We start from the raw sequence: 23,740 nt of genomic DNA, 5'->3' as shown, positions 1-23,740 counted from the left end.
GACGAACATATGTTTAAGAGGGGAAGAATGTAATGCCCTGACTTGTCGTTTTAAGAATTAACGCTCTGTTCAGCGACTTAGGGTCCCGAGAAACTTCGTAATATGTATTTTAACTTGCTTGTGCCGTCGAGTTTGGTTTTCGGAAGATTCAGTATTAAATTGAAAGAACAATTCTTATTTTATAAGCTAAAATGAAAAGAGTTGACCGGAGAGTTGACTTTTGAGCAAACGGATCCGACATGGAATTTTGATGATGTCAATAGCTTCGTATGGTGATTTCAGACTTAGGCGTACGTCCAGATTTGGATTTGGAAGTCCGTAGGACAATTCGACGCATTTTGGTGAAAGTTGAAAAATAGAAGATTTTTTGAAAGTTCGACCGAAGGTTGAATTTTTTATAACGAGGTCGGATTTTGATTCCAGAAATAGGAACAGATCCATTACGTCATTTATGACTTGTGTGCAAAATTTAAAGTTATTCCGGATTGATTTGATACGTTTCAGCGCAAAATATAGAAGTTGAAAGATTTGAAAAACTCATAATTTGATTCGATGCGCGATTCGTAATTTCGGCATTGCTTGACGTGGTTTGAAGCCTAAACTAAGTTCGTATTGTATTTTGGGACATGTTGGTATAATTGGTTAAGGTCCCGAGGGCCTCAGGTGGATTTCGGGAGGTTAACTGATCATTTCGGACTTGAAGAAAAGCTGCTGGAATTTCTGGGCAGCAGCTGATGCTTTCGCTTCTGCGGAAGTTTCATCGCAGAAGCAACTTCACAAAAGCGAGGAAATCATCGCAGAAGCGACTGGAAAGGAAGCTGGGCATAGGCTGGCTTGACCTCGCAAAAGCGGACATTTATGTGCACCTGCGCGATCGCAGAAGCACAAGTAAGAACGCAGAAGCGAAGCTGGCAGCTTGTTGGTTTTCTCGCAGAAGCGTGAACAGTGCTCGCAGAAGCAGAGGCAGCGTAGAAGCATGAACATTGCTCGCAGGTGCGACAATTCTACCCGCAGGTGCTAAACTAGGCCTAAACATAAGGCCCAAAAATCAATAAATTTGCCATTTTTAATTGAGATTTTGGAGCTCGATTTTTAGACGATTTTGGAGGAGTTCTTCACGACTTTGACTTGGGTAAGTATCCTATATCCGAAAGTGATTATATTTCATAAATTCGTGGTTATATTCATAGTTTAATTCGTATTTAAATGGAAGAAATCAAAATTTTGGAAAACTTTTCAACAACGAATATTTAGGATTGACTTTAATTACTACCACCCGCCTCTGGAGTCACAATTCACGAGCATTCTAGAATTCACTACAAGTAATAGTCTGAGAGGAATACAACTGTTTGAATGAAAGAAACAGTAAAATAGAAAAGATAGACGGGGACTTCAAGGTCTGTAAACGCCGGCAGATCTACCTTGAGTCTCCGGATAGCGGGTCCAACAGCTAAAATCTCGATCAACCCGAGCCAGTACCAAAATCTGCACAGAAAGTGCAGAGTGCAGTATCAGTACAACAGACCCCATGTACTGGTAAGTGTCGAGCCTAACCTCGACGAAGTAGTGACGAGGCTAAGGCAAGGCACCTACAAATCAACCTGCACTGTCTAACAATGTATACACAAATAACATTAATGAAGTATTAGACAAGAATTATTGGGAAGGGGAAACATGCTGGAGGAAATACGAAATAAAGAGCTACAGCAAAATGAGAACTGGAACAACCAATATACTATGAATCAACAGGAGCACGAATACAGTAAAGGAAAAATGCACGGCATCACCCTTCATGTTTTTACTCTCAATCTCACCATAAAATCAATAGAAACATCACGATATCACCCTTCGTGCATTAACTCTCATATCATGGCACGACATCACCCTTCGTGCTTTGACACTCACAATATGGCATGGCATCACCCTTCGTGCTTTTACACTCATTGTATGGCACGACATCACCCTTCGTGCATTAACACTCACATTATGGCACGGCATCACCCTTCGTGCATTAACACTCTCCCTTACCATAATGCAATGCATAAATAACAACAGGGAGATAGAATAACAAGTACAAGCCTTACTTCAATATTTGGTTCCACAATATTAATCTCAACTTTGAAATAAACTCTCGATTATCACCAGAAAATCCGTAAACATGATAGGAGCGATCAATTTAACAACACTAGTATAAACACATAGCAATTAGGCATAGGAAAGAGACAATATAAGAAAAACGGGAGAAATAGGGAAAACAGGTAAATTGGCGGCGCATAAGTACTCGTCACCTCACATATACGCCGCTCACATGAATTTCACATAACAAATAGTCTGAGGTTCCTAATTCCCTCAAGTCAAAGTTAGACACAACACTTACCTCGCTCTGAAGGCCACTTAATTCTCAATCACAGCTTTTCCTTTGGAATTCACCTCCAAACCACTCGTATCTATTCATAAATGACTCAATAATATCAAATATTGCTAAAGGAATCAATTATATTGCCTAAATTAAATTTCCCAAAATTTCCTCCAAAAAGTCAAAAATTTGACCCCGGGCCCGCTTGGTCAAAATTCGAGGTTCAGACCAAAATTCATTTACCCATTCACCCCCGAGCCCGAATATGTAATTGGTTTTGGAATCCGACCTCAAATTGAGGTCTATATCTTTAAATTTTCGAAATCTCTAGTTTCTACCCTAACCCCTAATTCTACCATGAAAACTCTAGATTTTAGGTTGATAATTCATAAAATGTAATGGGTAATTGAAAGAAAATGGTTTAGAATCACTTACCAACACTTTGGGGAAGAAGATGACTCTTGAAAATCGCCTCTAACCGTTTGGTTTTTGAGAAAAATGAATTTCTGACTAAATCCCATGTTTGGATTCTGTTAAGTGCTGGGCGACAGTGTTCATCGCGTTATCGAGAGCACTGTCGCGTTCGCGAAGAGTATAGGCTGCCAAGTCATCGCGTTCGCATAGGCTACCCCCTCCCCCTGGCCTTCGCGTTCGCGAGACGTTGCCCGTGTTCGCGATGAAGGAACGATCGACTCTTCCCCAGGTGTGCCTAACACTACGCGTTCGCGAGGAGCTGGTCGCGTTCGCAAAGGGTAACGCCCCTATCGCTTCGCGCTCACGACTAAGCCTTCGCGTTCGTGAAGAAGAAAACTCCAGCTGCCCAGTTTACTCTTCGCATTCGCGAGAGTACCTTCGCGAATGCGAAGAAGGACATGCCAGAACACAAACTCTGCAGAAAAACCAGATTTCCAAAGTCCAACACATCCCGTGGCCTATCCGAAACTCACCCGAGACCTCGGGGCTCCAAACCAAACATGCACACAAGTCTAAAAACATCATACGGACCTACTCGCGCGATCAAATCGCCAAAATAACACCTAGAACTATGAATTTAACACCAAATCAAATGTAATTCTCAAGAACACTTTAACATTTCTATTTTCTCAACTGGACGTCTGAACCACGTCAAATCAACCCCGTTTCGCACTAAATTTCACAGACAAGTCTTAAATATCATAATGAACCTGTACCGGGGTCCGGAACCAAAATACGGATCCGGTACTCACAATGCCAAACATCAATCAATTCTTATAAATAATTAATTTTCAAACTTTTAATTTTCCTCAAAAATTCATAACTCGAGCTAGGGACTTCCGAATTCGATTTCGGGCATACGCCCAGGTCCCATAATTCGATACGGACCCACCGGGACCGTCAAAACATGGATCTGAGCCCGTTTACCAAATAATGTTGACCGAAATCAACTAAAATCAACTTGTAAGGCATAAATTCTTATTTTCATCAGTTTTTAACATATAAGACTTCCGGGCCAATACCCGGACTACGCACGCAAATCGAGGAGGGTAAAAATGAGATTTTAAGGCTTAAGAGCATTGATTCGAGTTCTAAAATATAAGATGACCTTTTGGGTCATCATATTCTCCACCTCTAAAACAACCGTTCGCCCTCAAACGGACATAGAAAAGTACCTAGGCTAGTGAAAAGGTGGGGATATCTACTTTGTATATCGGACTCGGACTCCCAAGTAGATGCCTCAATAGGCTGACCTCTCCACTGCACTCGAACTGAAGGGTAACTCTTTGATCTCAACTGGCGAACTTGCCGGGCTAGAATAGCCACCGGCTCCTCCTCGTAAGTCAAATCCTTGTCCAACTGGACAGAGCTGAAATCTAACACATGGGACGGATTGTCGTGATACTTTTGAAGCATGGACACATGGAATACTAGATGAACAACTGCTAAACTAGGTGGCAACGCAAGCCTGTAAGCCACCTCTCCTACCCTCTCTAGAATCTCAAAAGGTTCGATATACCTAGGGCTCAACTTGCCCTTCTTTTCGAACCTCATTACACCCTTCATGGGTGATACCCGAAGCAATACTCTCTCCCCGACCATAAATGAAACATCACGAACTCTGCGGTCGGCATAACTCTTCTGCCTGTACTGAGCGGTGCGAAGTCGATCCTGAATAATCTTGACCTTATCCAAGGCATCCTGTACTAAGTCTGTACCCAACAACCAAGCCTCTCCTAGCTCGAACCACCCAACTGGCGACCGGCACCGCCTACCATATAATGCCTCATAGGGAGCCATCTGAATGCTCAACTGGTAGCTGTTGTTGTAGGCGAACTCTGCAAGGGGCAAGAACTAATCCCACGATCCTCCGAAGTCTATGACACATGCGCGGAGCATATCCTCCAATATATGAATAGTACGCTCGGACCGCCCGTCCGTCTGAGGATGGAATGTTGTGCTCAACTCAACCCGCGTACCCAACTCACGCTGTAGTGCACTCCAGAAGTGCGAGGTGAACTGGGTACCTTGATCAGAAATGATAGACACGGGTACACCGTGAAGACGAACGATCTCATGAATGTAAATCTCTGCCAACCGCTCCGAAGAATAGGTAACTGCCACAGGAATGAAGTGTGCTGACTTGGTCATCCTGTCCACAATGACCCAAACTGCATCAAACTTCCTCTGAGTCCGTTGGAGTCCAACAACAAAATCCATAGTGATACGCTCCCACTTCCACTCAGGAATCTCTAACCTCTGAAGTAAACAACCAGGTCTCTGATGCTCACACTTTACCTGCTGGCAATTTAGGTACTGAGCTACGTATGCAACTATGTCTTTCTTCATCCTCCTCCACCAATAATGCTGCCGCAAGTCCTGATACATCTTGGCAGTGCCCGGATAAATAGAATACCAGGAACTGTGGACCTCCTCAAGAATCAACTCACGAAGTCCATCCACATTAGGCACACAAATACGGCCCTGCATCCTCAAAACTCTGTCATCTCTAATAGTAACTTTCTTGGCACCACCGTGCCACACTGTGTCTCTAAGGACAAGTAAATGAGGGTCGTCATCCTGCCAATCTCTGATGCGCTCAAATAAATAAGACCGAGCAACTGTACAAGCTAGAACATGACTGGGCTCAGAAACATTCAACCTCACGAACTGGTTGGCCAGGGCCTAAACATCCAATGCAAGCAGTCTCTCTCCAACTAAAATATAAGCAAGGCTACCCATACTAGCTGACTTTCTACTCAAAGCGTCGGCCACCACATTGGCATTGCCGGGATGATACAATATGGTGATATCATAGTCTTTCAATAGTTCCAACCACCTTCTCTGCCTCAAATTGAGTTCCTTCTGCTTGAACAAATACTGCAAGCTCCGATGATCCGTGAATACCTCACATGGCATGCCGTAAAGATAGTGCCTCCAAATCTTCAGCACGTGAATAATGGCTTCCAGCTCTAGATCATGAACATGGTAATTCTTCTCGTGAACCTTCAGCTGCCGCAAAGCATATGCAATAACCTTGCCACCCTGCATCAATACCACACCCATACCAATACGGGATGCATCACAATATACTATATAAGATCCTGAACCTATGGACAACACCAATACCGATGCCGTAGTCAAAGCTGTCTTGAGCTTCTGGAAGCTCGCCTCACACTCATCTGACCACCTGAACGGGGCACCCCTCTGGGTCAATCTGGTCAACGGGGTTGCTATAGATGAAAACTCCTCCACAAACTGATGGTAATAACCTTCTAATCCCAAGAAACTACGGATATCTGTAGCTGATGTGGGTCTAGGCCAGTTCTGAACTGCCTCAATCTTCCTAGAATCCACCTGAATACCATCTGCTGATACAACGTGACCCAAGAAAGCAACTGAACTCAACCAAAACTCACATTTTGAGAACTTAACATATAACTGGCTGTCTGTCAAAGTCTGAAGAATGATCCGAAGGTGCTGCTCATGTTGCTCTCGGCTATGGGAGCAAACCAAGATATCATCAATAAACACAATCACAAGAGAATCCAAGTAGGGCTTGAACACCCGATTCATCAAATCCATGAATGCTGCTGGGGCATTGGTCAGCCCAAATGACATCACTAGAAACTCATAATGCCCATACCGAGTCTGAAAAGCTGTCTTAGGAACATCAAATGCCCTAATCCTTAACTGATGGTAGCCAGATCTCAAATAAATCTTTGAAAAACCTTGGCACCCTGAAGCTGATCAAATAAATTATCAATCCTTGGTAATGGATACTTGTTCTTGATGGTGACTTTGTTCAACTGCCGATAATCTATACACATCCTCATCGATCCATCTTTCTTCTTCACAAACAACACGGGTGCACCCCAGGGCGAGACACTAGGTCTAATGAAGCCCTTATCAAGCAAATCTTGTAACTGTTCTTTCAATTCTTTCAACTCTAGCGGGGCCATGCGGTATGGCGGAATGGAAATGGGCTAAGTGCCCGAAGCCAAGTCAATGCAGAAATCAATATCCCTGTCTGGTGGCATCCCCGGCAAGTCTGCAGGAAACACCTCTGGAAACTCACGAACAACCGGCACTGAATCCATGGAAGGAACCTCTGCACTAGAATCGCGGACATAAGCCAAATAAGCTAGACACCCCCTCTCGACCATATGCCGATCCTTCACATAAGAGATAACCATGTTGGTAGAATGGCCAATAGTCCCTCTCCACTCTAATCGAGGCAATCCCTGCAAGGTCAAGGTCACCATCTTGGTGTGACAATCTAATATAGCATGATAAGGTGACAACCAATCCATACCTAGTATGACATCAAAATTAACCATGTCGAGAAATAGAAGATCTACACGAGTCTCAAGACTCCTAATGGTGACCACACACGAACGATAAACACGATCTACAACAATAGCATCTCCTACTAGTGTGGACATATATACAGGAGCACTCAAAGAATCACGGGGCACAACCAAATAGGAAGCAAAATAGGATGACACATAGGAGTAAGTAGACCCCAGATCAAATAGAACTGAAGCATCTCTACTGCAAACTAAAACAGTACCGTGATAACAGCGTTAGATGAATCGGCCTCAGGCCTGGCTGGGAAAGCATAACACCGGGGTTGTGCCCCACCACCCTGAACTATGTCCCTGGGACAACCTCTAACTGGTTGGTCTCCACCTCTAACTGCCTGACCTCCACCTCTAATAGTCTGACCTCTACCTCTTGCGGCCTGACCCCTGCCTTTGGCTGGCTGAGTAGGTGGTGCAGCAACTGGTGCCGAAACCATGGCACGAGAACTCTGATGCTGTGAGCTGCCCGTTGCCCGAGGGCAAAATCTAGCAATGTGCCTTGGATCACCACAAGTAAAACATAACCTCAGCTGCTGTGACTGCTAACCCTGAAACTGACCCTGTCGACCTAAATAACCACCCTGATAGCTTTGGAGTGGAGGTTCACTAATAGGAGCTGGTGGTGCACTATAGGCTAGCTGGTCGGAATAAGGCATATGAGAACCACGACCACCTGAGGCACTGTGGGATGCCTGGAGTGCTGAATAAAGCGGCCTGGGAGGATGGCCTCTACCAAAAGTACCCATGCCTCTAGATGGGGCACCGCTGAACTGACCGGAATAACGAGGTCTCTTGTCAGACCCCTGACCTCCCTGAGTAAGAACCATCTCGACTTGTCTGGCGACATTAGCAGCCGCCTGAAAAGAAATCTCACTCCCAGTCTCCTTAGCCATCAATAATCTGATAGGCTGAGCAAGTAAGAGCAGGTGACCCAGTTGGTCTGGTAAACAAATAATCTCTCTACCACTTTTTGGCGGAACCAGTCATCTGAAATGCAGCAAAGTCGACCCCATTGGTCTCCACTATACCCATGTTCTGTAGAACCTCATGACAGCTGTCAAGATACTCCTGGGGATCCTATGAAGTAGTACCACTGAAGTGAACAGGAAAGAGCTTGGTAAACCTATCCAATCTCCACAAATCCTTAGAAGACATAGCTGACCCATCACCGGTCTGCGCCGCAACAATCGGTTGAACTACTCCGATTGGCTGAGCTGCTGGAGCCTGATATTGGGGAGCTATCTGCTCTGGAGCGGGAGTAGTGGGAGTCTGGGCTCCTCTTCCAGCCTCTGAGACTGCTGGTGCCATGGGAAATGCGCCAGTCTGGGCCATACTTTCCATAAGGCCCACCAAACGGACCAAAGCATCCCGAAGTACTGGGGTGGCAATGAACCCCTCCGGAACCTGAGCTGGCCCGGCAGGAATAGTCTAGGCTGGAACTTCCTCGTCAAGCTCTATCCTAGGCTCCACTGTTGGGGATACTGCTCAGGCTCTGGGCTGAGCCCTGCCTCGGCCTCTGGCACGGCCTCGGCCTTGACCTCTGCCCCTCGTAGGAGCTGCCACTGGAGGCTCTGGCTGCTGCTCAGCTGAGCCAACATCGCACGACAGAGTAGAATAGAAGTAAAATTTGTTCCTAAACTTCATAGCTTCTGGAAGATAAGCACAGACGTCTCCGTACCGATCCTCCAGACTCTACTAAGCTTGCTAGTGAATCGTGAGACCTAGGCATCCTAATGCTCTGATACCAACTTATCACGACCCAGAATTCCCACCGTTGGGAATGTGATGGCGCCTAACATTTTACTTGCTAGGCAAGCCAACGTTAGAGAATCATTAAACCAAATCCTTATTTCCATTCAGTAAATAACAATAATTAGCTAAGATGAAATATAATAAATGCGGAATAATATAAAAATTGCCTTAATTACTACCACTCGGCTCTGGAGTCACAATTCACGAGCATTCTAGAATTCACTACAAGTAATAGTTTGAGAGAAATAAAACGGTTTGAATGAAAGAAACAGTAAAATAGAAAAGATAGATGGGGACTTCAAGGTCTTTGAACGCTGACAGGTCTACCTTGAATCTCCGGATAGCGGTTCCAACAGCTAAAATCTCGATCAACCCAAGTCGGTACAAAAATCTGCACAGAACGTGCAGAGTGCAGTATCCGTACAACCGACCCTATGTACTGGTAAGTGTCGAGCCTAACCTCGACGAAGTAGAGACGAGGCTAAGGCAAGGCACCTACAAATCAACCTGTATAGTTTAACAATGTATACACAAATAACAGTAATGAAGAATTAGACAAGAATTATCGGGAGGGGGAAACATGCTGGGGAAATACGAAATAAAGAGCTACAATAGAATGAGAACTGGAACAACCAATATACTATGAATCAACAGGATCACGAATACAGTAAAGGAAAAATGCACTGCATCACCCTTCATTTTTTTACTCTCAATCTCACCATAAAATCAATAGAAATGGCACGGCATCACCCTTCGTGCATTAACTCTCATATCATGGCACGACATCACCCTTCGTGCATTAACACTCACAATATGGAACGACATCACCCTTCGTGCTTTTACACTCACAATGTGGCACGACATCACCCTTCGTGCATTAACACTCACATTATGGCACAACATCACCCTTCGTGCATTAACACTCTCCCTTACCATAATGCAATGCATAAATAACAACAAGGAGATAGAATAACAAGTACAAGCCTTACTTCAACATTTGGTTCCACAATATCAATCTCAACTTTGAAATAAACCTAGATTATCACCAGAAAATCTGTAAACATGATAGGAACGATCAATTTAACAACACTAGTATAAACATGTAGCAATTAGGCATAGGAAAGAGACAATAAAAGAAAAATGGGAGAAACAGGGAAAACAGGTAAATTGGCAGCGCACAAGTACTCGTCACCTCACATATACGCCGCTCACATGAATTTCACATAACAAATAGTCTGAGGTTCCTAATTCCCTCAAGTCAAAGTTAGACACAATACTTACCTCGCTCCGAAGGCCACTTAATTCTCAATCGCAGCTTTTCCTTTGGAATTCACCTGAAAACCACTCGTATCTATTCAAAAATGACTCAATAATATCAAATATTGCTAAAGGAATCAATTATATTGCCTAAATTAAATTTCCCAAATTTTCCTCCAAAAAGTCGAAAAATTGACCCCGGGCCAGCTTGGTCAAAACTTGAGGTTCGGACCAAAATTCATTTACCCATTCATCCCCGAGCCCGAATATGTAATTTGTTTTGGAATCCAACCTCAAATTGAGGTATAAATCCTCAAATTCCCGAAATCCCTAGTTTCCACCCTAACCTTCTATCATGAAAACTCTAGATTTTAGGTTGATAATTCATAAAATGTAATGTGTAATTGAAGAAAATGATTTAGAATCACTTACCAACACTTTGGGGAAGAAGATGACTCTTGAAAATCGCCTCTAACCGTTTGGTTTTTGAGAAAAATTAATTTTTGGCTAAATTCTGTGTTTGGAGTCTATTAAGTGATGGGCGACAATGTTCATCACGTTCGCGAGAGCACTGTCACGTTCGCGAAGAGTATAGGCTGCCAAGCCTTCGCGTTCACGTAGGATACCCCCCACCCGCTGGCCTTCGCGTTCGTGAGACATTGCTCGCGTTCGCGATGAAGGAATGATCGACTCTTCCCTAAGTGTGCCTAACACTACGCGTTCGCGAGGAGATAGTCGCGTTCGCGAAGGGTAACTCCCCCATCGCTTCGTGTTCTCGACTAAGCCTTCGCGTTCGCGAAGAAGAAAACTCCAGCTGCCCAGTTTACTATTCGCGTTCACGAGAGTACCTTCGCGAACGCGAAGAAGGACATGCCAGAACACCTGCTGTAGCAAAATACCAGATTTTCAAAGTCCAAAATATCCCGTTGCCTACCCGATACTCACCCGAGCCCTCGGGGCTCCAAACCAAATATGCACACAAGTCTAAAAACATCATACGAACTTGCTCGCACGATCAAATCGCCAAAATAACACCTAGAACTACGAATTTAGCACCAAATCAAATGAAATTCTCAAAAACACTTTTAAATTCCTATCTTCTCAACAGGATGTCCGAATCACGTCAAATCAACTTCATGTCTCACCAAATTTCACAGACAAGTCTTAAATATCATAATGAACCTGTACCGGGCTGCGAAACCAAAATACGGACCCGGTGCTCACAATGCCAAACATCAATCAATTCTTAGAAATAATTAATTTTCAGACTTTTAATTTTTCTCAAAAATTCATAACTCGAGCTAGAGACTTCTGAATTCGATTCCGGGCATATGCCCAGGTCCCATAATTCGATACAGACCCACCGAGACAGTCAAAACACGGATCTGGGGCCCGTTTACTAAAGAATGTTGACCGAAGTAAACTAAAATCAACTTTTAAGGACAAAATTCTTATTTTCATCAGTTTTTAACATATAAGCCTTCCGGGCCAATACCCGGACTACGCACGCAAATCAAGGAGCATAAAAATGAGATTTGTAAGGCTTAAGAGTGCAGATTCGAGTTCTAAAACAAAAGATGACCTTTTGGGTCATCACACTTGCCTAACCTTTAGTGGGGAAAGTTACCCCTTATGCATTTGTCACGACCCAATTTTTCCTCCGTTGGGTATCGTGATGGCACCTAGTCTTAGGGACTCGGTAAGCCTAACATTTATTAAATAACAATAATAATTAAATAACATCTAACAATCTTTGAAATGGAAACCTCCAAAATAAAATTATAATTCCCCAAAATCGGTAGTACAAGTCATAAGCTCTACAGAGTGTTGCTAGAAAACTTCTAAATACAACTCTCCAGAAATAAGAATAAACAGTGCAAAATGAAAACTTGAAGGTGACTCCGAAGCCTGCGAACGCAGCAGCAGGTTTACCTTGAGTCTCCACAGCAACGACCCGCACAACTACTATCGAACAAATACATGGATATGTACAAAAATATGCAGAAGTGTAGAATGAGCACACCACAGCGGTGCCCAGTAAGTATCGAGACTAACCTCGGTGGAGTAGTGACGAAGAACAATCAAGACACCCACTGGTCTAATAAACTGAACAAGTATAAGTATATGAACAACAGAAATATGATATATACATAAAGACTATGCAATATGGCTCACAATACAGTAATGGCAATAAGAAAGGAAACAACAAGTATCGGTGGAATACCATAAAATGACAAAGAAAAGCGAATGGAACACAACCTAAATCCGGAATCACAAATACAACATGGACAAGTAATAACTCAGCAACTACAACCACTTTTACATCAGGTTTTAGTCATCAAACTCCACGAGGTACCGAACCTCGGACAAATTACAACTCACGGGTCTCAATACCTGAACCCTAACACTTGGCATCATGTGCCCTCATTACATTTCATAACCGCTTTGACAACTCACATGCCAATAGAGCCATTCTCACATAGAAGGCAAGTAAACAAGGGTGAGCATCTATGCTCAACAATATAAAGAACATCTCTTATCCGATAAGAGTGCTTAACTACGTGTATGGTTGTGCAAGTGTACTACCATAGTCCATATCAACAAATAAGCATAAGGAAAAAGAACTGACAGCACGTAGAATATTTTCTCACAGCTTTCACAAGATAAAGCTCACACAGGTACGTATACCACTTCACAAATATCAACAACAAGAATGCCCCCAGGCCACAAATCATCACAAATCAATCCCTGACACAACCCACCTTGTCTCGCCACGTGTGCAATAGTAACATAAATGCCCGCCTTGTCTCGCCACACGTGCATAATAATGTTCTCACCTTGTCTCGCCACATGCGCAACCCATATATATATATATCCCGCCTTGTCACGCCGCATGTGCAATTATCAATAGTAACAATAGCACGGCAGAAACCTTGTGCATCACCACAACAAGTACAACAAAAACAATGGTAATAATACAAAGTACAACAAGTTAATCAACTCAAGAACTTTAGATAACAAGAAACGGTAGAACCAATTCACAAGGAATAACCATAGTAAAGAATGCTAGGCGTAAAGAGAACATCTCAACAAGGGAAAAACTAATATGTAGCAACGGTCCCACAATATACATTTCAACAACAGGGAAGCTAACACGAGTCAAATAAATCCAAATAAAACAAGTAGACTAAGATATAGGATATCTAAAACATCTTTTAAGATTGAGGAAATTTCGAAGGATATTCAACAATTCAATTAAGGATAAGCAGCGGAAAGATAATCATAACCTCAATTAAGACTGAACAAATTATAGGATGAGATAATAATAATTCCAAATAAATATAAGCAGTTATGAAAAGATAGCATGACAATAGAGGAGGTAAAATCTTCAGTTAAGTCAAATAAGAGTCAAATTGGCAAAAAGAGTAAATCCTGAAAATAATTAATTCTAATTAAAGCATGTAGAGGTGAAACTAGTAAATAGGAACTTAATCATATCAAGAACAACTTCATACTCAGTGAATATAAGGACCTAAGAACCCTAAAAGGCCAATTTTCCACAAATAAGTCAGAGCACGTACTAGTCACCTCACGTACATGGGCTACAATCAACACAAAAGACTCAAATCCTAAGAGGAAATCCCCCACACAAGGTTAGGCAAGATACTTACCTCGAACCAAGCTCAATCAATCGGTCACAATGCCTTTCCCACAAATATCCGACTCCGAATGGCCCAAATCAAGCCAAAACAATTACATATCATAAAAACAACTATATTAGGCTAATCAAATTAATGAAATCAATATTTTAGTAAAAATTTCGAAATCCATCCTAAAAGGTCTACCCGGGCCCACGTCTCAGAATCGGGTAAAAATCACAAAATAAGAATACCCATTCACTCACGAGTCCAACCATATAAGAATTACTCAAATCCAACCAAAAATCCCCTTTTAAAACTCGAAATCTTTATTGAAGAAGTTCTTCCAATTTTTTCCCAATTTCAACCCCAAAAATCCGAAATTAAATGGAGAAAACAACTATAGATTAATATATTACAACCAAAAACGAGTGAGGAATCATTAACCCAAAGCTTCCTCTGAAAATCCCTCGAAAAATTGCCAAATTCCGAGCTCTCAAGTCCAAAAACGAAGAATGAAATCAAACCCTCAAATTTCTCTTTTCTGCCCAGGCGTGACCGCACCTGCAACATAATTAGCCGCATCTGTGCAGCCGCAGGTGCGCACGTCCAACCCGCACATGCGCTTCCTCTCGCTTCTGCGCGCCACAATCCGCTTCTGCGAAGCCGCTGATGCGAACAAATTCTTTGCATCTGCGGAGGCTGCCAAGACCAACTCTTCTCGCACCTGTGCCTCCACCTTCGCACTTGCGAGCATCGCACCTGCACCCAAGGTCCGCAGGTGCGATTACACTGGAATACCGAACTTTTCCCAACCACGAAAAACCATCCGAAACTCGTCTGAAACACACCTCGGGCCCCCGGGACCCCGTCCAAGCATACAACCAAGTTCCATAACGTAATACAGACTCGCTCGAGGTCTCAAATCACATCAAAAAATGGCAAAACTACGAATCGAACTTAAGAACTTCCAAAACATCCAACTTCGAAAACTCGTACCGAAACCTATCAAACCAACTCGGAATGACGTCAAATTTTGCAGGCAAGTCCCAAATAACATAACGAAGATGTTCCCACTTCCGGAATTGGAATCCGACCCCGATATCAAAAAGTCCACTTCCGGTCCAAATCTCCAAAAATTCAATTTTTGCCATTTCAAGCCTAAATCAGCTACAAACCTCAAATTCATAGTCCGGACACGCTCCTATGTCATAAATCACCCAATGGAGCTAACGGAACCGACAAAACTCCATTCCGGAGTCGTCTTCACATAGTTCCAACTACGGTCAAAATCCTAAAACTTAAGCTTCCGTTTTAGGGACTAAGTATCCCAAATCACTTTAAATCATCTGGTAACTAAATTCAACCACACACGCAAGTTAATACACATAATATGAAGCTGCTCAGAGCCTTATGCCTCAGACGGGACTTAAATTCTAAAAACGATCATCCGGGTTGTTACATCCTTCCCCTCTTAAATAAACGTTCGTCCTCGAACGTGCTAAGAATCGTCTCGAAGACTTCAAATCACTGAAAGTACATATCCAACATACACCCGCGGGGGACCCCACGTCACCCCAATCCACATAAGCCTGACGACACCATCCCAACTATAATTTATCCTTTCTATCAATACCGATAAGCCTTAGAGTCAAAATTCTCACCTTCCATTTATCTTCAAAAGACCCGATTCTAAATCCATAACCGGTATCAGTCTCAACCAGCTGTAACAACTCATGCCTACACCCACAAGGTACGACCACACAACAAGACACACCACACATAGGCCCATAATAATATTTCTGATCACAATAGCTGCCCGTAAACAAAACTAGCACCGACAATTAGCCTCATATTCGTTAGAACCCTGTTCAAACCTTCACAACACTGACAACGATGCAAGAAACATGAAGACCTCTTAACTATCCATCCGAATCAACAAGTCACATCTAAAACCACCAGGCACACACCCCACAAGCTAAAACTCAAGAAGCACAGAATGAAAATGACTAAATATGTAAAGAGAAACACATAAGGGAAATATCAAGCAATCCCGACAGGCACAACTCTCTAATAGTTTCATACTAAGAATCAATTTAAAAGGAAAAATCAAAGTACATGAACAAATCATAAGGATCTCATCCTGGTATAACCTTCCACCACGGCACGCAGCCCGGCTCAAACATATCAAATCACATGGAATCGTGAGGGTCTCACCCTCAACTCTGAATCACAGGCCGAATACACATCATACCAATTGAAATCTTCCACTAACTCAGTTCTGCCAATAAAATCACAACACTTACTGAACTCTCACCTCGGTAGAGTATCAAATCACAAATCGTAACCAATTACTTAGGAGTCACATCAAACCTATAATAATGGACAACATGAATTCACTTCTAGTCTCGTAACTTTAAAAAATGAAATTAATGCAATGATAGACAAGGCTATCACTCATAGAATCTCCCAATAGGGGCAAACACATATACAAAATACTAAGTTATGAACTCACCCATAGGTGGAGCAACAAATAGGGGACTTACCCCGAAAAGTAGAACTGAAACAAAATACGAATGGTGCCCCTCTGTAACAAATCAAAAGCATACTTGTATGGCATCATATGGTGCAGTAGCCTCAAGCCTGCTATATGAAACACATCAACGGGTCGGGTCTTCCCCTCTTGGGCGCCCTCTACTTGCCTGAATACTCCGATGTGACATACCTGTCCTAAGTCTAGGACAATCTCTCACCCTGTGGCTAGTATCTCCACACTCGAAGAAACCTCTCTGCCGACATGGCTGTGGGAACTGTGCGGTACGGGTACTCTGAGACCCATGAGCACCTGAAACATTGTGCGAAGCCTGAAGTGTAAACTGAACTGGCTGACCCACAAAACCTCTACCATGTCGTACCCTGCCTCCAAAATAAGGACCAGTAGATCTCTCCGGTCTACGAGGCCTCCTCACCTCCCTGTCCTCTCTCTCCTGATCTAGCCTGTACTCTCTCTCATTGCCTCGCCTGTCTTCTCTCTCCTGGTCCCACATGCCCTCTACTCGGCGAGCTATCCCTACCACCTGCTGAAATGAAACATCTTACTCTAACTCCCGAGCCATGCTGAACCGAATATCATGCCTCGGTCCCTCAATGAATCTTTGGCACGTTCTCTAACTGTGGCGACCAAAGAAGGTGCATGCCTGGCCAAAACACTAAATCTCATGGCATACTCTAACACTGACATAGTACTCTAGCGGAGCTGTTCAAACTTCGCGCGTCATGTATCTCGAAGGGAATGAGGTACAAACTCTCTCAGAAACATCTCTGAAAACTGAACCCATGTAAGTGAAGCTAACTCGGCTGGGCTACCCAACTCATATACCCGCCACCACTGATAAGCCGCTCCCCTGAGCTGGAACGTAGTAAAAGCAACCCCACTCGTCTCAACAATACCCATAGCGCGGGGAATGCGATGGCACTCCTCCAGAAAACCCTGTGCACTATCTGAAGCCAAACAACTGAATGTAGGAGGGTCATATTTCTTGAACCTTGCAAGTCTAAGCTGCTCTTCCTCAGATGCGGCTGCCCTGACCATGGGCTGAACTGGAACCACAGGCTGTGTCGCCATGACACCTGGAACCTGACCAATATGAACTCGCTACTCTAGGGTGTGGGCAGCAGGAGTCTAGGTTCATCCCCCAGTCTGTGAAGTAGCTGGTGCAACCGGAATCAACCTCGCCTGAGCCAATGTACCAAACATGCTCAAGAACTGTGCTAAGGTCTCCTGAAGTCCGGGGGTAACAGCAGGCGCCTCCGGTACCTGCTCCCCAACTGGAACTACTGCGGCTCCTCAACTGTTGCTCTGGTAGGTGTTTTGCCTGCGGCACTTATTCCTCGTCGGCCTCTACCTCTGCTTCTAGGGATACCTGCTCTGGGAGCAGCGTCATGGATAACCGCAACTCGTGTCCTCACCATCTGTGAGAGAATGGAATGATAAAAGTTCAAACTCCGAGATCAATAAGCTAGCACGATAGGAATGAAAGAAGTGAGATTGTACTAATAGTTCTATAGCCTCTCGAAGATAAGTACAGACGTCTCCGTGCCGATACGCAAGACTCTACTAAACTCGCTTATGACTCGTAGCACCTATGAACCTAGAGCTCTGATACCAACTTGTCACGGCGCAATTTTCCCTCCGTTGGGTATCGTGATGGCACCTAGTCTTAGGGATTAGGTAAGCCTAATATTTATTAAATAACAACAACAACAACCTAGTAAAATCCCACTAATGGGGTCTGGGGAGGGTAGTGTATACGCAGACCTTACCCCTACCCCAAAGGAGTAGAGAGGTTATTTCCGAAAGACCCTCGGCTTAAAAAAATAAAAAAATAAAAAAATAAAAAGACAAAATGACAAAAAAAGAGACAATATTAGTATCACAACAACAATCATAGGATAAATAGGAACACCATGAAATCCAGAAGAAAGATGCAAAGCAAAGGGAGACAATATTAATAAATATTAGTATCACCACAACAATCATAAGAAAAATAGGAACATCATGAAATCTAGAAAAAAGATGCAAAGCAAAAGCGATAGCTAGTAAATAGGACATGCACTGAAAAGCGAAATAGTAAGCCACAACATTGCCACTAGCTATCTTAGACAAAAACCCTACATGGCTAGTCCCACAATGGTACGAAGTAAGGCACGACTTAAATACCTCCTAACCTACAACCCTAATACTCGACCTCCACATCTTCCTATCAAGTGCCATGTCCTCGGAAATCTGGAGCCTCGCCATATCCTGCCTGATCATCTCTCCCCAATACTTCTTAGGTCGCCCTCTACCTCTTCTCATGCCATCCACAACCAGATGCTCACACCTCTGTACCGGAGTATCTGGGCTTCTCCTATGAACATGTCCGAACCATCTAAGCCTCGCTTCCCGCATCTTGTCATCAATGGGAGCCACATGCACCTTCTCCTGGATATCATCATTCCTAACCTTATCTATCCTAGTGTGCCCGCACATCCACCGCAACATCCTCATTTCTGTTACTTTCATCTTCTGGATATGTGAGTTCTTAACGGGCCAACACTCAGCCCCATACATCATGGCCGGTCTAACCACTACTTTATAAAACTTACCTTTGAGTATCGGTGGCACTCTCTTGTCACACAGGACTCTAGATGCTAACCTCCACTTCATCCATCCTGCCCCAATACGGTGTGTGACATCCTCGTCGATTTATTAAATAACAACAATAATTAAATAACATCTAACAATATTTGAAATGGAAAACTCCAAAATAAAAATATAATTTTCCAAAACCGATTGTATAAGTCATAAGCTCTACAGAGTGTTGCTAGAAAAATTCTAAATACAACTGTCCAAAAATAAGAATAAACAGTGTAAAATGAAAACTTGAAGGTGACTCCGAAACCTGCGAATGCAGCAGTAGGTTTACCTTGAGTCTCTACAGCAATGACCTCCACAGCTACTATCGAACAAATACATGGATCTGCACAAAATTATGCAGAAGTGTAGAGTGAGCACACCACAGCGGTGCCCAATAAGTATCGAGACTAACCTCGGTAGAGTAGTGACGAGGAACAGTCAAGACACACACTAGTCTAATAAACTGAACAAGTATAACTATATGAACAGCAGAAATATGATATCTACATTAAGACTATGCAATATGGCTCACAATACAGTAATGGAAATAAGAAAGGAAACAACAAGTATAAGCAGAATACCATAAAAATGACACAGAAAAGTGAATGGAACACAACCTAAATTCGGAATCACAAATACAGTAAGGGCAAGTAATAACTCAACAACTACAACTGCTTTTACATCAGGTTTTAGTCATCAAACTCCACGAAGTACCGAGCCTCGGACAAATCACAACTCACGGGTCTCAATACCTGAACCCTAACACTTGGCATCCTTTGCCCTCATTACATTTTATAACTGCACTGACGACTCATGTGCCAATAGAGCCATTCTCACATAGAAGGCAAGTAAACAAGGGTGAGCATCTATGCTCAACAATATCAAGAACATCTCTTATCCGATAAGAGTGCTTAACTACGTGTATGCTTGTGCAAGTGTACTATCGTAGTCCATATCAGCAAATAAGCATAAGGAAAAAGAACGGACATCACGTAGAATATTTTCTCACAGCTTTCACAAGATAAAGGTCACACAAGTACGTATACCACTTCACAAATATCAACAACAAGAATGCCCCCATGCCACAAATCATCACAAATCAATTCCTAACATAGCCCACCTTGTCTCACCACGTCTGCAATAGTAATATAAATGCCCGCATTGTCTCGCCACACGTGCATAATAATGTTCCACCTTGTCTCGCCATATTTGCAACCCACATATATATACATATCCCGCTTTGTCACACTGCATGTTCAATTATCAATAGTAATAATAGAACGGCAGAAACCTCGTGCAACCCCATAACAACAACCGCACGGCAGAAATCTCGTGCATCACTACAACAAGTACAACAACAACAATGGCAATAACACAAAGTACGACAAGTAAATCAACTCAAGAACTTTAAATCACAAGAAACGGTAGAACCTATTCACTAGGAATAACCAGAGTAAAGAATGCTAGGCGTAAAGAGAACAGCTCAACAAGGGAAAAACTAATATGTAGCAATGGTCCCACAATATACATTTAAACAACAGAGAAGCTAACACGAGTCAAATAAATCCAAATAAAACAAGTCGACTAAGATGTAGGATATCTAAAACTTCTTTTAAGGTTAAGGAAATTTCGGAGGATATTCAACAATTCAATTAAGGATAAGCAGCGGAAAGATAATCATAACCTCAATTAAGACCGAACAAATTATAGGATGAGATAATAATAATTCCAAATAAAGATAAGTAGTTATGAAAAGATAGCATGATAATAGAGAAGGTAAAATCTTCAGTTAAGTCAAATAAGAGTCAAATAGGCAATAAGAGTAAATCCTGAAAACAATTAATTCTAATCAAAGCTTGTAGAGGTGAAACTAGTATATAGGAACTTAATCATATCAAGAACAACTTCATACTCAGTGAATATAAGGACCTAAGAACCCTAAAAGGCAAACTTTCAACAAATAAGTCCGAGCACGTACTCGTCACCTCGCGTACATGGACTACAATCAACATAGAAGACTCAAATCCTAAGGGAAAATCCCCCACACAAGGTTAGGCAAGATACTTACCCCAAACCAAGCTCAATCAATCGTTCACAATGCCTTTCCCATGAATATCCGACTCCGAATGGCCCAGATCTAGCCAAAACAATTACATATCATAAATACAACTATATTAGGCTAATCAAATTATTGAAATCAATATTTTAGTAAATATTCCGAAATCCATCCTAAAAGGTCTACCCGGACCCATGTCTCGGAATCGCGTAAAAGTCACAAAATACGAACACTCATTCACTCACGAGTCCAACCATATAAGAATTACTCAAATCCGACCAAAAATCCCCTTTCAAAACTCGAAATCTTTATTGAAGAAGTTCTTCCAATTATTTCCCAATTTCAACCCCAAAAATTCAAAATTAAATGGAGGAAACAACTATAGATTAATGGAATACAACCAAAAATGAGTTAGGAATCATTACCCCAAAGCTTCCTCAGAAAATCCCTCGAAAAATTGCCAAATTCTGATCTCTCAAGTCCAAAAATGAAGAATGAAATCAAACCCTCAAATTTCTCTTTTCTGCCCAGGTGTGACCGCACCTGCGACATAATTAGCCGCATTTGCGCAGCCGGAGGTGCGCACGTCCAACCCGCACCTGTGCTTCGTCTCGCTTCTGCGCGCCACAATCCGCTTCTGCGGAGCCGCTGATGCGCACAAATTATTCGCATCTGCGGAGGCTGCCAAGACTAACTCTTCTCGCACATGTGCCTCCACCTTCGCACCTGCGCCCAAGGTCCGCAGGTGCGATTACACTGGAATACCGAACTTTTCCCAACCACGAAAAACCATCCGAAACTCGTCTGAAACACACCTCGGGCCCCCGGGACCCCGTCCAAGCATACAACCAAGTTCCATAACCTAATATAGCCTCGCTCGAGGTCTCAAATCACATAAAATAATGGCGAAACTACGAACCGAACCAAGAATCAAACTTAAGAACTTTCAAAACTTCAAACTTCGAAAACTCATACCGAAACCTATCAAACCAACCCGGAATGACGTCAAATTTTGCAGAAAAGTTCCAAATAACATAACGGAGTTGTTCCTACTTCCGGAATCGAAATCCGACTCCGATATCAAAAAGTCCACTTCCAGTCTAAATCTCCAAAAATTTGATTTTTACCATTTCAAGCCTAAATCAGCTACAGATCTCAGATTCACAGTCCAGATACGCTCCTAAGTCCAAAATCACCCAACGAAGCTAACGGAACTGACAGAACTCCATTCCAGAGTCGTCTTCATATAGTTCCAACTACGGTCAAAATCCTAAGACTTAAGCTTGCGTTTTAGGGACTAAGTATTCCAAATCACTCCGAATCATATGGTAACTCAATTCAACCACGCACGCAAGTCAATACACATAATACGAAGCTGCTCAGAGCCTTATACCGCCGGACGAAACTTAAATTCTAAAAACGACCAGCCGGGTCGTTACATCATTGAGTCTTATATGTAAATTGTGTGATGTAACGAGTACGTACTTGGTTTATATGTACAAATTATATCGGTTGAAATTCGTAGACGTTCTTATGTATTAAATTTGAAAATTGTTAAAACTTAGTAAATCCTTGAATTGTCATGCCCCATTCCTTGTTTGTTGAATTTGTATTTATTTAATGATAATTTGGTTTTACTGTCACTTGGATTTTTATGTAAATTCCATGTATTTGTTGATTTGATATTTCTTGGAATTAATTTCATTATGGATTATGCGTTAGTATATTTATCAAAAATTTAGATTGAAGAAGGTGTTGTCCTATGCTGAGTTACTTTTCCATCTCTGTTGTTGTTTTGAGGTTTTATACATATTGTGTGGAGCCTTGGGCTATTTGTTGTGAAATTAATTGATTTTGTTATATCTTTAGAATTGGTTGTGGCCATTGGGCAATTTATGATATGAATTGATTTTGTTATGTTGTCGTGATAATATTTCGTATAAATTATTGTGTGATTTGAGTTATTATTATGAGGATATAAGGGTGACATTCCACTGTTGATATTATGTGGGTATAAGGGTTGCATTTCACTGTTGTTATGTGTGCTGGGATATTGTCTGGGTGGAGTAATAAGGGTGGCTATAGGAGTGATAACGATGGCTATAGGAGTAAAAAGGGTGGCTATTTATATTGTCAGGGCGGAGTGATAGGGGTGGCTATTATTATGGAGTGATATGGGTGGCTATAGGAGAGATAAGGGTGGCTATTATCAGGGATGATACGTGATGATGTGGGATTATTGTGTTGGTAATTTTTATGTGATGTTGTGATTTTTCTTGCATTTATTTTTCTCTTGTGCAACTTGTCTTGTTATTTTGGTAAATTTGATAATAATATGATTCATGTTGAAATTGTGAGCCTGTGGCTATTGCCGGACGGTTTATATTATTGGCACGTGAACCGTCCGTACAGATGTGATATGAAATGTGAGCACGAGGTTCCGGGAAAAATATGATAATTTTATTATTGGTACGCGAGTTGTCCGTGCGGTAGTGATAGAAATATGGGCAAAAGGTACCGTAGAAATATGAAAGTGGGTTGAGACTCGTGTTACATAAGATATAAAAGTAGGTTGAGACCCTTATTTTGTGATTATGAAATGAGGTGTCACAGGGTGACTTTTATTTGAAAGAACTATATTAAAAATATTTATTTGGAAGAATT

Source organism: Nicotiana tomentosiformis, chromosome 2 (genome assembly GCF_000390325.3).
Source record: "Nicotiana tomentosiformis chromosome 2, ASM39032v3, whole genome shotgun sequence".
In the NCBI taxonomy this organism is placed as follows: Eukaryota; Viridiplantae; Streptophyta; class Magnoliopsida; order Solanales; family Solanaceae; genus Nicotiana; species Nicotiana tomentosiformis.
Note: the sequence above shows the minus strand (reverse complement) of the source record.